The 15,559-nt window shown below is 42.3% G+C and overlaps 1 long non-coding RNA gene across 1 annotated transcript in view; it reads right to left on the bottom strand.

Annotated features, from left to right (window-relative positions):
* The window catches only part of LOC143305385 (uncharacterized), a 127,581-nt gene that overhangs the window by 23,474 nt on the left and 88,548 nt on the right, over positions 1 to 15,559 (bottom strand). The window contains exon 3 of the long non-coding RNA XR_013062274.1: positions 10,587 to 10,783. This is a non-coding gene — a long non-coding RNA (uncharacterized LOC143305385). The remainder of the gene's footprint in view (positions 1 to 10,586; positions 10,784 to 15,559) is intronic.

Here is a 15,559-nt window from a genome sequence, read left to right on the forward strand (position 1 = left end):
ATTGTAATGCCATATGTAATTTCTTTAACCATAGAGTTAAAGTTGATCTGGCGGTTCAGGATTGCCAGGAGAACGTAAAACTTAGATTTCCCGTAGGGAGATCCGTTCGATCCTCACCCAATCGAGCGAACAGAACATTTATCTCGTTACAAAACTTCCCATCTCCTTTGCTGGAAGATCGATAGGGTTTTCTGGCTTTATCGGACACGATGGAAATCCATAATGCCACCTTCCGCGACCTATCCCTGGTACCGTGGTACTTTTCAATCATTGCGAAATGTGAAAGGACTCGACCGCGGCTTTATATGGTTTTCACTCTCTTATTATCTGCCATGGCTAGATTCTATTGTCAAACGCGACCACAGAAGGTTAAATAATGTCACAGCTTATATGGCAACGGGATCTCTACGCGATTCTCTCCTGTTTGTCGTTTTGTACGGATGCCAAAGGATCTCTTAAAGATCAAATCCTCGTACCTGGAACTCCCTTTGGTGGTACAAGAGGAAAAGACACCGTCGGATACGTTGATAGATAACAGCCAATCGTGCATCCTCTTAAGGATTAAATCCTCCAGCTTCATTTGTTTCATTATCGTTAAAATTTCCTTTTTGGTTAGCAATTTTTCCCTCAGCTTTATTATTAACCCCTTACCCTACAATATAAAATTTCAGTTTCTCGAATTGAGAAAATTGTTTGATAAAGGGTTAATAGGCAGATCCTAGGAACCGTTTAATAAAATACAGAGAGGTCAAAGGCATCGGTGGCCGATCGATCAATATCAATCGCATCACTTGCATCGATCACCCTCTATGAAAGTGCAATAGCGATTAATTCGTTCAAGAGGGATCATAATGAATTTACCTCGCGTTCGATACTTTTCTCTGCACGCATCATCGCGCTCGCTCGAGCGTGTTCCATCGGGCAGCATCGAGCGGCGTATGAGTTTCAGCGGGAGGACGTTCACTCGCATTAACGGCTTATGGGATTCCTGCGTAACTTATTTACGATGACAAAAAAAAATCGAGGCTCCCCCTCGTCCGCCTATAATATACGCTCAAATCCGCTATTCTTCAATTACAGCTCTTCTCCTTTCTATATACTCTCTATGTTCCCGCGGTTTTATCGTTTCGTCCCTTTCTCGTTTTCTTCCACACGATCACGGACAGTCTGTTTCGTTCTTATTCTCTATAGAACCCTTTTCTTCGTCGTGTACGCGCATCCTCTCTTTCCTTTCTGTTCGCCAAGCGGTGCACGGCTTGCGTGCATCTGAACGCGTGAGCGCGTACAACACGGGTTAGCTCGGGGTCAGAGGTCGGGTACCGTGTAAGAGAAAAGAAGAAGGGAAGGGGGGGGTAGAGGTGGATGGGCGTGGTTCGTATTTGAAGTAGAATCGACCCTCCACCTTCTTCCTTCTATCCCTTCGACGTAACCTCTTCGCCAAGGCAGAGGATACGTCACGGAATTCTGTGCTATTCGAAAAAGAAATATTCATCGTTCCCGCCATTCTCGTGTCGTACGAGGTCCTCGACACCGACACAGCCGACCAACGTTCGTTAATTTACGCGTTAATCGATGCCGTGAATTTTGTCCCGTTTACGATCCTCGTCCAAGAAACTTAAATACGCAGGGGTAGTTAAGGGAAATTGGTAATTGATGGCTCGTACGTGCAACGATCGGCGAAATCGTACGATTAAATAATAATGTACAAAGATTGAGTCTTCTAAGGTTTAAAACTCAATCTGAAAATTTTTTAACTCAAGCTTCGAAGCTGGCTCCTTGAAGAATCCTTAAAGTTAAGATGTGAACACCATGCAGTCATTAATTGCAATTTGGAAATTTTTAATAAAAGGACAAATAAAATTACTATTATGATTTAAACCCAGAGAGTTTAAACCACACCTCGAGTTTCCAAAGCTGAGGATTCAAACCCTATTCTAGCAAGAACACGGTAAATGTCTCGAGTCATTGTCCGATGAGGATGATACGATGATTCCAGAACGCGCCAGGGAATGGTGTATTAATCATCCTTGTATCAAAGGTAAATCGAACTTTTTTTTCCAAGTGTGGCGTATTTAGAGACACCGGTCGTCGATGTCGTAATTAGAAAGGGAAGTTGCGTACGTTCTCGCGCGCACGATTAGTCGCGGGAATACCAAGAATCTCTCGTAAACGGAATGCTCCTTTAGCCCGAGGTATTGTGAGCGTTAATAAGACCCATAGCTCGTTACGATTACGACGATCGGTGCAAGTCATACTTCGGAAAGAGCCGCTTTGAAAATGCTAATACAACTCGAGATGGTACAATTTTGTATCATTAGGTACGTAAATTGGAGTCAGAGTTCATCTTAGCAGTTAATATTTAAGAAATCTCCAAAATTTCTTTAAAATTCAAATAATTAACTTGTAATAACAAATTTCAGATATCTTAATTTAAATTACAGAAATTATTAAGCTATTTTTGTTGAAATAAAAATCCTGATGCATCCTTAAATGCATAAATAAATTAATTTCACTATTTACCTACCGCTTCTTTGAACACTCCTAAACGAAATTATCCGTTCTCCATGAAACATAAAACCATGAAACACGCTGGAAAATCGCGTAACACCCAAACACCCCTGAGAACTCGCGTGCTGTCGGTCTTCAATCGCGTTGACAACACCGTCTGCGGTTACGATCGATAATTACCAGCGTGTCTGGCGCGTCTCGGATGCCGCGGATACCATCGAGGCATCATTCTTGGTTCCGAGGTACAAATCAAACGGAGAAGAAGACCACGAAGAATGGTCCGAGAAGGTCTGGGAGGGGAATGGTCGCGTCGAATCGATCGGTCGCCGGTCGAAAACAATTAAGAGTGGTCGCACGCGAGATATTCCGAGCGGATAGTGGGTCGAAAGGACGATTCATCGCCTCTTTCTTCTCGAGCGTGGCTTGATCGAGACGTGACGAGTAGTAGATGGCCGTTGCTAATTTAATAAAAGCACCGGGCTAGAGAGAGCGAGGATACACAGGCCTGTATCGATGACCAATTTAGATATCGCGTTTGAATTCGAAACAGGGTAGCCTTGAACATGGCGAAACACGTCAGTTCGATGATCTGGTCCGCAATAGTTCCCGAGGACATTCCGCTTAGTCACCGCGTCCGTGTGGCAATTAATTAACCGGAAAAATGTTAGCGATGGTGGGTGGAATTCTCATAGCCGGCCGGCCGGTTACGATGATTCCTCGTAGCCGGCTTCCCTCGATGATGTCGGCAATTAAAGTCTTATACCCTCCGTTAATCTGCATAGGGAAGTAGATAAGCATAAAGAGGGACGGGGAGCGGGATTGGAAGAAAGAGGAGGAAATAGGAGGGACGAGAGTGTCTCCGCAGGGGTTTCGCGACCCCTTCGAAATCACACGGACAACAGAAGAAAAAGGGAAAATACGAAGCTTCTGTCACTGAGGAATCACCGCGGGAGGGACGTTTAACGGCCGCGATCGCCTTCGAGATTCCCAGGAAAGTTCCTTCGATATTTGTCGAGATGTCTACGAGTGTAAAACCTCTTCCGTGTTAAATCATGACTACGACGTATGTGGATTATCTATGACAGCGGTGTTTAATTATCATAAGCTTATATCGTGGGTATTTTTGGTGTCATAATCAGTGTACAGTAAAAATATATGTGAGAAAATAGAAATTGTATAAAAAGATTATTTTAATGATGATTAATAAATGATTGCAATTAATAAAATGCAATTTAAATTTTGCTTTTACTGAATTGATAAGTAAAACCATTTTTAAAAATTCGAAAGAAACTCATAACGTGGGTTGTATAAATAGTTTCCATAACGGAGCCGCAGATTGCTTATCACTAATTTAGAATTCAATTAAAACCAATTACTAAATAATTCAATTACAAAATAGCATCGGCACTGTTCCTAAGAAAATCTTCGTATCCCAATCGCGGAAAGAATTCAATTTGCAGCAACCTGTCCGCTCGATCGCGGGCTTAATTGCCGTCTGAAAATCTTCGGCATTGATAATTGACACCACGAAATGACTCATCCCGTGGCGGTATAAGCGGTGTCGATTTTTGAACAGTGCAAAGGATAGAAAGCCAGAATATCGAGACGGCCGCCATCACGTTTCCTCCGTCACGTACTTGACGAGGTAATGGTGCACAAGGATTAACCAACACCTAGCCCGGGACACTTACCGCACGGCAACGACAGATAAATTAGCGATGCTCGCATTGTGGATGGGGTAATAGACGTCGCGTAGCTGACATTTAAGCCAGGACAGTGCGGCAAGCTCTGTTTTGTAATCGCTCGATGCCGCGCCGTTCGACAGACACCGCTTTGCCAGTTCCATTTTCCGCTTTTCTACAACGCTGACGGATCATCTCGTTAGACAATGCACTCTCGACGATCGAACAAAAAAGAGAAGAAAAAGAGCCCGCCACGACCTTTTTCAAACGAGTCTTCCAACAGAAAGTCCCCTAATTGCTGCACGCGTACCACCGATGGGAATATTCATGAGCGTTGATAAAGTTGATTTATTGACCACGAATTAATTAGGCGCTTCGCATAATAGGGGACAGAAGAAGCACGTAGAGGATGTGGCGTTGCACAGAAGTCTATATCGGGTTTAACATGCGCCGCTATGGTGAAACGTATCAACTATTATCGTGCTTCATCCCTTCTGCAATGGCGAAGGTATATGGGGGCTAAAGCGAGCCTTAAAACCCTTCAAATATAGATTAGTCCTTATACTTTAACAAAAGATATTAAAATAATTAAAAAAAAATATTTGTCAATTTTTAAAGTTTTATGGGAAGAAATAAATATTTAATAAGAAGCTACGAGAATAGATAGTTGGTACTTTTAGTGAAGTAAGAAAACCTAACTGCCCCGAGGAAAAATCCCAGCTACGCCAATGTTCGTCTGTAAATCTCACAAATTGCAGGCTACGTCAAAGGCTAACTTCACTCTTCTTCCTGTAACTGTGCAATCGACAGTCTCTTCCGAAGATACACGGCCATACGAGGCGATGATGCCACGGAAGCACTTCGTGAAATGCATATCGATTCAACGAAGATGAAGATTTATGCGAAAGAAGTTGAAGAGGATCTTGAAAACATAGGGAAGAAGTTACCGGTGGGAATTGAAAATCTACTGCGATTTGAAGTTCATAAAAATCTTATATCTTTGCGAAAGAGCTTACAGTTTAGCCTGTAAGAGAATTCAGGAAATTTCAATAACAACAAAAGAAGGAGAAGCTTGATCATTGGTATTTGTAATTAAAACCAAGACAAGGACGTTTCGCTGCGAAAATTTCACCAAACATTCGCAATTGCCACGGTACTGAAGAAAAAATGAAACAAGTGAAGTATAAAAAGGTGGACGAGTCAAAGTGAAGGGAAATCGAACGCGGTCTCATTAACGTCCGGCTTTTCGTTTTATGCGATCGTGATCCGCCAAGTTACGAAATAATCGTGGCGTCCTTAATCTTAGATCACCGTGGTGCATCAAAGTTACCGATGGAATATCATTACGATCGAAGAGATTCCCCTGTTTCCATCTTCCTTCGACCCGTGCACCCGGAGGGTCCGAACGTAATTTGTGCGAGCAAGACGGACGGCTAATGATAGTCCAAGTAGAAATATATTATAGATGATGTTACGGGATAACGTAATGAGTAAAACGTGGCTTTATCGAAAAATTTTGCGAGCGCCTTCGTTATAACCCCGCAAGAATGCTCGGCTTATGTCGAGGAAGAGGACAGAGAGTATAAATGCATCCTCGACTTGACTTTTTTACGTTCAGCTGCAGCTGTTTGATAAGTTACCTCAACATCTGTCGAGTTTTAGGCCCATTTTGAAATAGCTTTATGACTTCCACTTTCACTGATTCATAATATTTAAATCAGAAATGAACGTCAGGTAGCATAAATAAACCAAGGTGGCTATATACCATCCTTTCATTTTCCAACTTCAATTTATCTTTCACTCCCTTACGAAATTAATATAATGCCTTCGATTATATTAAATTTGTGATGCCGATGATGATACGTTATATCACCTCCTTGATTTATTTGCTAATTGCTTCGATATCCATGTCCAATTTAAATTATTGCCCCGAAGACAAATCCTTCAAAGTTGAGTATTAAAAAAGTCATCAGTAAAATAAAGGAGGCAAAAAGATAAAACGAGTAAAGCGATAGATTAACGCGTCTAAATCAGCCAACTCAGCACTCCATAAATCCTGCAACTGTATGGGAACCAGGAGATACCCGGTAGCGGTTCGCACAGTTTCCAGGAACCTAAGAAACAGGGCCTCACGAAGGATGCCCGAAGGTAGCTAACGGATAGAAAGAACATAGCAACAACAGATCGAGCCTCGTCTGGGTCTCTCTCTTTTTTAACCACAAAGTCCCTGACAAGGCGACAGCAAGCTAACTATTCACACGCGCGACCCTCGAGGCGTGTACGCGGTCGTACCTGTTTCCATCCACGATGCTCGAGGCAGGTGAGTTATAAGCCGGCTTCTTCGTCTCCGATCGTCGTCGTCGTCGTCGTCGTCGTCGGTCAACAAGTCGGTGAACAGAACGCGCGTATGGGCCTGACCGTCAGGTATGTATCGCCTTGAACGGGCACCCGAGGCTGACCTCCGACCCGCAGGACGCAGGTGAGCCGCGATTTTTGAAGCGATCTTCCCCGTTCCCGTGCTCACACACGCGCCAAGATATCCGCAGAACGCTCGAGGACAAGGGGAGGTGAGGCCAGAGGCAGCGTTTCCCGATTGGTCGGCGCCGTCCTCTTCGCAGCCAGTGACGAGAATGGAGGCCATCCTGACCCACTCCCACCGCGCCTAGTTTATTCTTACCTTTCCTTACCTTTCCATTCCTTTCCTTTCCATTCCTTTCCAGAATCCGCACTGTGTCGCTGCACACTCCCTTCCCCCTCCCCGTGATTCGCGACCACCCCACGGCCACCTGTGTCGCCGGGAATCTAATCCAGGAAGTCGGCAACAAAACGAGGCACCGGAGATTTCAATGCCTGGCCTGACACCGCCGCGTGTTCGGTGGCCAACTCGAGCCTCGCTACCGCTGACATTTCGTTTCCTTTATGGTTTAATTGGACGTTCATGCTTTTGAGAGCACACAAAGACATTTGTAATAGCAGTGCTTTCAGATCATGGCAGGATGTAATTAAAAATGTGTCTAATTAGGCACTTAAATAAAAATCCTGTTGGATGTCAATCTTTGACAAATTGTCATCTATGCTTTTAGATAAATGGTCCATGTCATGGTGTAATAGAAAATGTCAAATAAAAATGTATCAGTTTCATTTTAAAGAGAAAAAGAGATGTAAACTTACAAAGAATCATAGATGCCATAAAATGTGCAAATAAATATTTTTGCAATTTGTTGACCATCGAGTATTGAATTGTTAAATCCTTATTGTTATATATAATAAAAATTCTTATGAAATCCTTATTGCTTTATATTCATTTTAATTTTATTGCATCCTTCCTATATTCTTATAAAGCTGCTACTCGTTATTTAAGTAAAATCGCTCCAACACCCACGTACATCCACCTGCCAGAACCAAGTCCTCTATCCTGATATTAGCTCACCATCCAAGCCGGATTAAGCTCGCTAAAAATGTCTGGCACGCGTTATGTGTGGTCAGGCAGAAACAGATTAGAGCGATCAATCTGCTTCGCTGATCCTACTCCCTTGTTTCTTTGTCTCTTCCCTACCTTGGACGTCCCTTCGTCCCTTTCTGTTCTTTTTACGCCGACACTCTTAATGCCCTCTCCTTTGGCCGGTGCTCCGGCTAATCTCCAGGTAACGCGTTCCCTTACGACGCCACGGTGTCGTAATGCCCCGAGCGCAGGGAGTAATATCTCAATTAATAATGTAATTGCCGGACGGAATCACGGATGCGTGCACCGGCCATTATCAAAGGGTATTCGAAAGGGTATCGTTCATGAACGTTTCACCTGTGCGCTTGGCAGGTTGAAGGTACTTAATAATTGGAAATTAAAAAAATTGGAATCTGAAGGTTTCTCAATTTCATGCAAAGCGAAGAAAATTAAAAATATTAAACCTAATACGAAGTAAGACACGATTAAATTGGATAAAATAAAATTGTTGAGTAATTAATATTGCTACCAAGTTGTAAACGTAAAAATTGAAAAAAGTGTGGGCACCTTGATATCTACTTCTCCTCTGATTCATAAATTTTTCAAATTAAAACTTAATTGCCTACATAAAAGTGAAAGATCTAGAATAGAAAAAAAATGAATCATAAAGTAGACTTGTAAATTCGTGTAGCAAAGAAACCGTAGAAGACAAGAGAAGTTCTAGGGTAACCGTTTTTAGCGAATACCGAATTCCACGTCGCCTAATAAGGAAGTGAGAAAATGGTCGTCGCACGGTGTTACGAATTTTTGCAACATTCCATCGTATTCGCTTACATGTACGTTAATAATTTAAGCGTTTTTGGTGCTGGAAGCACGCAACCCAGACAAACGCACCGCTCTTCTTGCGTCGCTTCAAGGAACGTGTTTGCCCGGAACGGTACTAATTGCATTTGCACAGTAATGGACGAGGCCGCGTGGCAACCGCGTGCGTTTCTCACCGAGGAACGGAAAAAACTCTTCTAACTGAATGACAGGTATGCGCTTCTTGTGTTTCTATTACGTGAATGGACCTCTAAGCGACTGCCACCCAAGTGTATTTACTGTTTCCCATTGGAGATGTTCGAGAAAGAGCAGGCAAAGCAAACGACGTTTTAAACAAACGGGTTTCGCGACGAATCGTCTATTTTAATCTGCTAAACGGGTCATTCGAAATATGATAAATGCACTCGTTAGAATTAAATGCATTCTTCAATAATTTACAAAGTATTTCTTGAAGAAATGACTAAGCGTATTATTACTACCGTATAAGAAAAGAAATTAATAACTCTATATTTCAAAAATTTCAAACGGGCCATATTGAAAGAAAGAATTTTTTAAATAGACCTCTTAGATGATTGAAAAGCAAATGTTAATAAAAATATGACTGCACGGTCTTCGGAATAAATGAAAAAGCTACCAGACAGTAAAAATGTTCAGCTGTAAAATGGCAAAATTCCAGAAGAACGACAAAGCAACGATAGACGCGGCTAATCGATAGGACGAGAAGAAAGCGGATTTCTTTTGTGGTAACGCCAATGAATTTCACGAGCATGTTTCACGGCAACGATGCGGCTTCTACGAAGAGCGCGCCACGCGGAAAGTTATTAGCGGCGATGAAATCTGAACGCGAAAGGGTGAACGAGACGAAGAGGACGGTGGCCGCGTGCGTGAACGCATCTCATTCGCCCATTAGGAAGGTATTTCACGGCGTGTCACGTTTTATGTCGGCCACGTGACTTCGCGTGACACTGGCGAGTAGAGCCGGTGCTGGGTCAGGGGTCGTCTGCGATTCGCGTCGAACCGTTCGGACCTGCGGTTTGTTGTTCGCCTCTAACTTCCTCTCGAAACTAACCGTGGAAACGAAAAACTTCGTACCTTAATGAACCAGCTATCTTCTAACACCGACGATTTTCAATTCCATTTACGATCATATACGCGGGACTATCTGGTAAATTAAATTCCGAATTAATCAACTGCAAGAAAAGGCGAATTGACAGAAGGAAAAATTTCTAAGTACTGGGAAGTTTTTAATTCGAGGTCTTGAACTTCGGGGCCTACAGTCTAAGCACCGTGCGTCGCTGACCTTCCGGATGGATGCTCTGGGTGGTGCGAGAAAGATCCCAAAAAACGAAGGAAAGAATTTCCAAGTCCTTATTTTTTCGTTAATTTAGTAAAATAAGCATTAGGAGTTTTAAATCACAAAGTTTAAGTCTCGCGCGTCGTTAAATCTGTGTCACAGTTTTAGATTTTGTTATTTAATTTACGATATCTTTCTTTGTCGCGAAAGTTGGTCAAGAAACGCGACCCAGGGCGACGTATTCTAATTTGGTTAAACTTTCATAAATGGGACAACGCCGTACGAGACGAGAGCCCGTGTCGCAGCAGGGGTGCTCGCCGCTCTTTTAACGACTCATTTGCGTCTCCGAGAAACTTTACGGTCCGGCTGATCGATTATTTTATTTTATTTTATTCCTGACCCCACTTTGACTGCCGGCATAGTCTCTACGACGTTTTATCGTCTATCATGTTTCCGATACGATCTTTCAAAATCTTCGGTGTTCTTTCTATTCTGTATCTCGGAAAATTTCAGTTCGGGAAAATCTCAAATGTAATTTAAAAAATGCAATTCAAGAAACATGATTCTCGAGAAGTAGCAGAAGAATCATATTTTCATAATTTTCGAATAATTTTGCAGCATGGAAAGGAGCCGCGGGAAAAGCGAGAAGGTGGATAGGAGAAATGGAAAACGTTGTTCACTCGAAATGCAAGTATCAACGGCAGGTTTCACGGAACGGCGGCTACTTTATCTTTACGACGATGAGTTTTTAGCCCCGTCCATTCGCGCCCGCTTGCTTTCCTGACAATTTTACAATTCCGCACGCCGCGCGGGAGTGCTACAGGTTTATAGTACTTACGTTTATAATACGTCTTGGAGTTTATGGTCGACCGTGCGCACGTTACCAACCGCTCCTTCCGTGCTGGACGTAGCTTTACTTCGATGCTAGTCACGGCCGTATGACAATGTCCCCTTTGGGTGGTTCGTTGCTCAGAAACATGCCAATAATTCGGCCATTTACACCAGGTTCACCGTGGTGTTGCGATTCTTGTAGCTCTGAAACATAGTATGAATTTTGTTAGAGGCGAAATGAAAGATTGAAGCTTGAACACAAATTGGAGGATTAAATTAAATCCAAAATTAAGGATTACAAAAATTGAAAATCAGTAGTATTTCATGGCGTTATTCTAAAAGCACACACTCCAACAGAAATAAAATTATACCATAATATATTAGATTTTAGATAAATTATTTATGCTTTAAAATATTCACTTGGTTTTTAAAATTCAATTTCATTAACCCTCGTTTAAAAATTCTTATTCTGCTTCTATATTTATCAACATTTATCATCGTTGCATGCAATATTTCGAAACACCAGTGTACAATGATGCGATTATATTATTTCTTACTATTTCGAATGCAATCGTTAGAGCAGAGATCATCAAGTATCACACCCTTCATTTCTTAACAAGAGTGTGTCAGTAGATAGTAAATAAAATCAACAACAATAATCGCGATCATTCTCCGTCATGTGTATCAGGATCGCTGAAAAACGAGGGTGACGTGGCTTAATTATCGCGTATCAATACCGTCTAATTTAATTATCGACAACCGTGCAGGACGAATGACTTCACGGGAGATTAATGTAATGACGATTCGCGCTGAGAAACGATCGATCACCGAGTATCGGGTATCGACGAGCGTTCGTTTCGAAATTTTTGTTTCGAATGCCACGAGTCACCCCGCGTCTAACAGTCGAAGGATTATGCACGCATAGCAATCGCGAATAAGCATTGCCATCGTACCGATACTTGTTCGTACACTTGGCCAGAATCTCCCGGGATATCGTGATCCATTGGCGTAGACATATTGATCCTTCGCGATCGTTCATCAACCCACGCTTCGATCCGATAAAATTGGTTGGAAATCTTATTATCCGCTCGGTATTCTCGAGATACGATCAACGAAGCCTTGCGATTCAACGTGACATCATCTTTTACAATCTTGCAACTTCTGTTTACTCTGAAACGTTCATTAATTCCAAAGAGACATTCGTTTGGAAGCGACAAGATTGAGAAAAAATTTCATGAATTAATTTTCCTCTGATTTAACAAATTTAATCAACTTAATATTTTTCAAACACCAAAATATTTCGCAGTATTTAATTTCTAATATAAAAAAAAAAAAATTAAATAAAATTCTAATTATCATCATTGTTACATTAATTTTATAAAATAAAAATATTATTCTGAAAAATTGTAATTATAGTATATTGTACTTTACGTTAGTTTTCACTGTTAAATGCGACCGAGTAAGGCTGTTCTCCATCAAGTGTAAAAAAATCAGTAGTATCAGTCGGTCGTGGTCAGACAGGGAGTCTGGCATTTACGCCACTGTCGGTGCACGCCAGTTGTATGCAAATAAAACGGGATAAAAATTGATCAACGTCAGCCACCCGATGAATCTCCGAAGCCAATCAGCGTGTCTCATTAACCCCCGCCCCAGTCGAACAGTGCCTGTCAAATGTTACCGGCGAAACGAGCAGCCGATGGATCGTTCGTTTTGCCAAACGTGTCGCGAGCGTGAGAATCACTGCATCCCAATTGATCCTAGGGTCAATGAAGCTGTTGAATGATGACCACTGACAGGTGCATTCACGGGATTGCACATAATACCTCGCGTTGCCAGCGAGTTTTTAGCCGTGCCTTTGCTTATTTCCATCTCCCTCTCTTTCTTTCTTAACACTTTCTCTTTCTTCTTCGCTCGTCGTTCGTATTCTTTTCACTGCTGTTCCTTCTCTCTTTCACGGGAGAGACAACATTCTCCGCGTTCTCTCTTCTGCTCCTCTTCCTTCTCGTTTTAAGGCTGCTCCTTCAAAGAGAGAGAACGCATTGTTTCGATGGTTTATTCGAGGCTGTTAATTATGAATGGAAATTGGAGATGCATAAACGGGTTGCTGATTTATAACATTCATTGTTATGCTAAATTGACTTATCAGATCAGTAATTTTATTTGCAATAAAATATAACCTGTTATTGTAATGATATTCAGTGTCTTTTATTACTTGTCTTCTGAGATATTTATTAAAATCATTAACGATTAGGTAGAAACGAGATTTTTCACAAGATAGGTAATAAAATTGTATGAAAATTCATACGTTACTTGTATATGATTTTTCTGAATAATTAAGGATTATAATCATCCCCTAAGTCCACCGAATTTTCCCTTATATTTCCGCTTGAAAATACCACAAAGAAGATACACAATTCCCCAGTTTTCGCGTTATAGTAGATGATTTAACAATCAACCACCCTATCGCGCGAGCTCACGAACCCGCGAACGTGCGGAGCTTAACGCTTTAAGTGGTACAAAGCTGTCCGCGATTGACGCCGCGTTCACACCCGCCAGGCGTTCGCGTACCGGTAAATGCAGTCGATTCATCATGGAATCATTCGCGCCGGGAGAATTCATTTATATTAATGAATGACTTATTAATCACCGCTGACGAGTGGTCGTGCCTCGGCTGGCCCCTCACGGGGGTATCAATTATTATTCGCGCGCGTTGCATGGCCGCACAGGTGTCCCTACGCTTGATCGCCTTACAAGGAACCCTTAAATGAAACCGTGGTTAGGTTTAGATTAGCCATGGTACAACTTTAATCATACTAGGGGCTGGAAATTTAATTATCCTTGATTGTGGGGTGGACACGATATTAAGCGTGATTTCAGGTTCGTTTGGATCGAATATGAAAATTTAATTAGGTAAATTAGGAAGAGGAGAAAATTAATTATTTGGTGAACCTGTTTTGAGGTTGACATTAATTTTAATTTTCTAAATTTAACACCATGTTTTTAGGTACTATTACAAGTATTTTCATAAAATTTTATAGAAAAATAGATCTAAACTATTTAAAAGCGATTTTCTCGCAGGAAGGCTTCACGGATAGATTCACATTGACCCAGGGCATCGGGGAATGTCTGATGCCTGACGAACCTTGAGAAATCGACTGGAGCCCTACGATTGACAGAAACAATATGTTTCGCGAGCCCCTCTTCCGTTTCAATTTTAACGAGCTCGACGGGACGGCGCGAACACGGGACCGCGAATTCGGATTTTTCCCGCTGCACGACGGCGAAACGGAGTAGTGATGGATAGGAGATGCTGAGATTTAATTTCGATGATTGGGATTGAATAATTGGCGATACTCCGCGAAGAGAGGAAACGCATATAGTTGAAACTTTTCTCTCGATTACCTGAATGGTTGCTTAGAAAGAGAGCTAGCAGGAAGATTGGAAAGATGGAATGTTACTTTTTCAGATTCAATTATCTGCACTGAAAAACCAGAAAGTTTCTCTTTTTTTCGAAAAGAAAAAAAAACAAAGAAAATTCCCAGCTAAATATGATTATAAGTTCCTCTAATCACATACCCTCATAATTAAACGTCAATTATCAATCCACCAATGGCAAATAATTTAACCAAACATCTATTACTAATTCTATACACCCGAAAGAAATATTCTACGATAAATCATCGCGTTAACAAAAGCTTTTACATTCGTTTTAGCCAACAGCATACTTTTCCCGTTACAGCATCCACGGTACCCACGCTCGAAGCTTCCTCCTCGCAAAAAAAAAAGCGCCTCTTCACCCTCTGGCTGGTCTTCAATTATTCCAATACACGATGAAATATTACAATCGAATAATTTATTCGCTCGATAACGCTGCTTGGCGTTAATGACGATCCTCCCTCGTCCCTTCACCCTCCTACAACCACACTAATTACGAAATAGCAACCGCGTACCAACGATTATCATTATCGTCGTTCCATCGAGTCCCTTTATCCGTCAGCCTGGCCAGGCTAGTCGGCCCGCTACAAAAGGGTTGCTCATGAAAGGGTTGTTGCCTATCCTGGCGAGAACCGAACGCTGATTAACAGCATACCGAGACACTAACGATCTCGTATTACCACGATATAAATGATGATATTAACAATCTTGTAAACTGCATCGTGGGAGTCGGTCGTAGGTGAAACGCTCCTCCTGGCCGCTGGTAATTAAGATCTTAATTAGGTATTCACCGGCTGGTGCGCGTACACACGCGGTTCAAGTACCTCTCCTTCTCTCTCTCTCTCTCTCTTTATTCTCCTTGGACGTTACAGGCTGCTTGAAACCCGCGTTACACAAGCACGAGGACACGTCGTTGGTACTTCTATAAATCCCTCTTCCGATCCAACAGACGGCGTAAATTACGTCCGAGGCAAGCAGTCGTCGATCGACCCGAACGATTGGCTAATTTGCCTGCAATTAATTCCGCTTGAACAGTCTCGCAGCCACGCTCGAGCGCAACAATCGGTTAGATTTCAAACGAGTCAGGGAAACGGCAGTTGATTCATCGAATCGAGCGTTATCGGGGGCGGAATCTCTGGCATACTTTTCAAGAGATCCAACCGACCGATAAACGGACGAGAGGAGTTTCTCTCTTCGACCCGGTGGAGAGAATAGAAGAATCTCAACGATTTGATTGTCCACCGGTCACAATGGTCAGCTCGGAATCGTACCGTCGATCAGAAGGTAGCCCGCGTTAATTTCGTGCTCTGTGGCGCCGAGTATAATTAAAATATTTAGACGAGACTCGCGACCGCCTCATTATTTCACGACTTACGCCGGCCAGGACGATAAAGAACGAGCCGGAATGCCGTACGATCGTATCGCCGCGACTTTTATGCTTTCTTATGTCGACCACACACCGGTGGCCGCGTGAAACGTCATAAGCCACGTAGAAGTACCACGTGAATGTCGTAAAAAGGGGGCTCCTTTTTTCAGGGGATAGAG

The sequence above is a fragment of the Osmia lignaria genome, chromosome 2 (genome assembly GCF_051020975.1).
Source record: "Osmia lignaria lignaria isolate PbOS001 chromosome 2, iyOsmLign1, whole genome shotgun sequence".
NCBI lineage: Eukaryota > Metazoa > Arthropoda > Insecta > Hymenoptera > Megachilidae > Osmia > Osmia lignaria.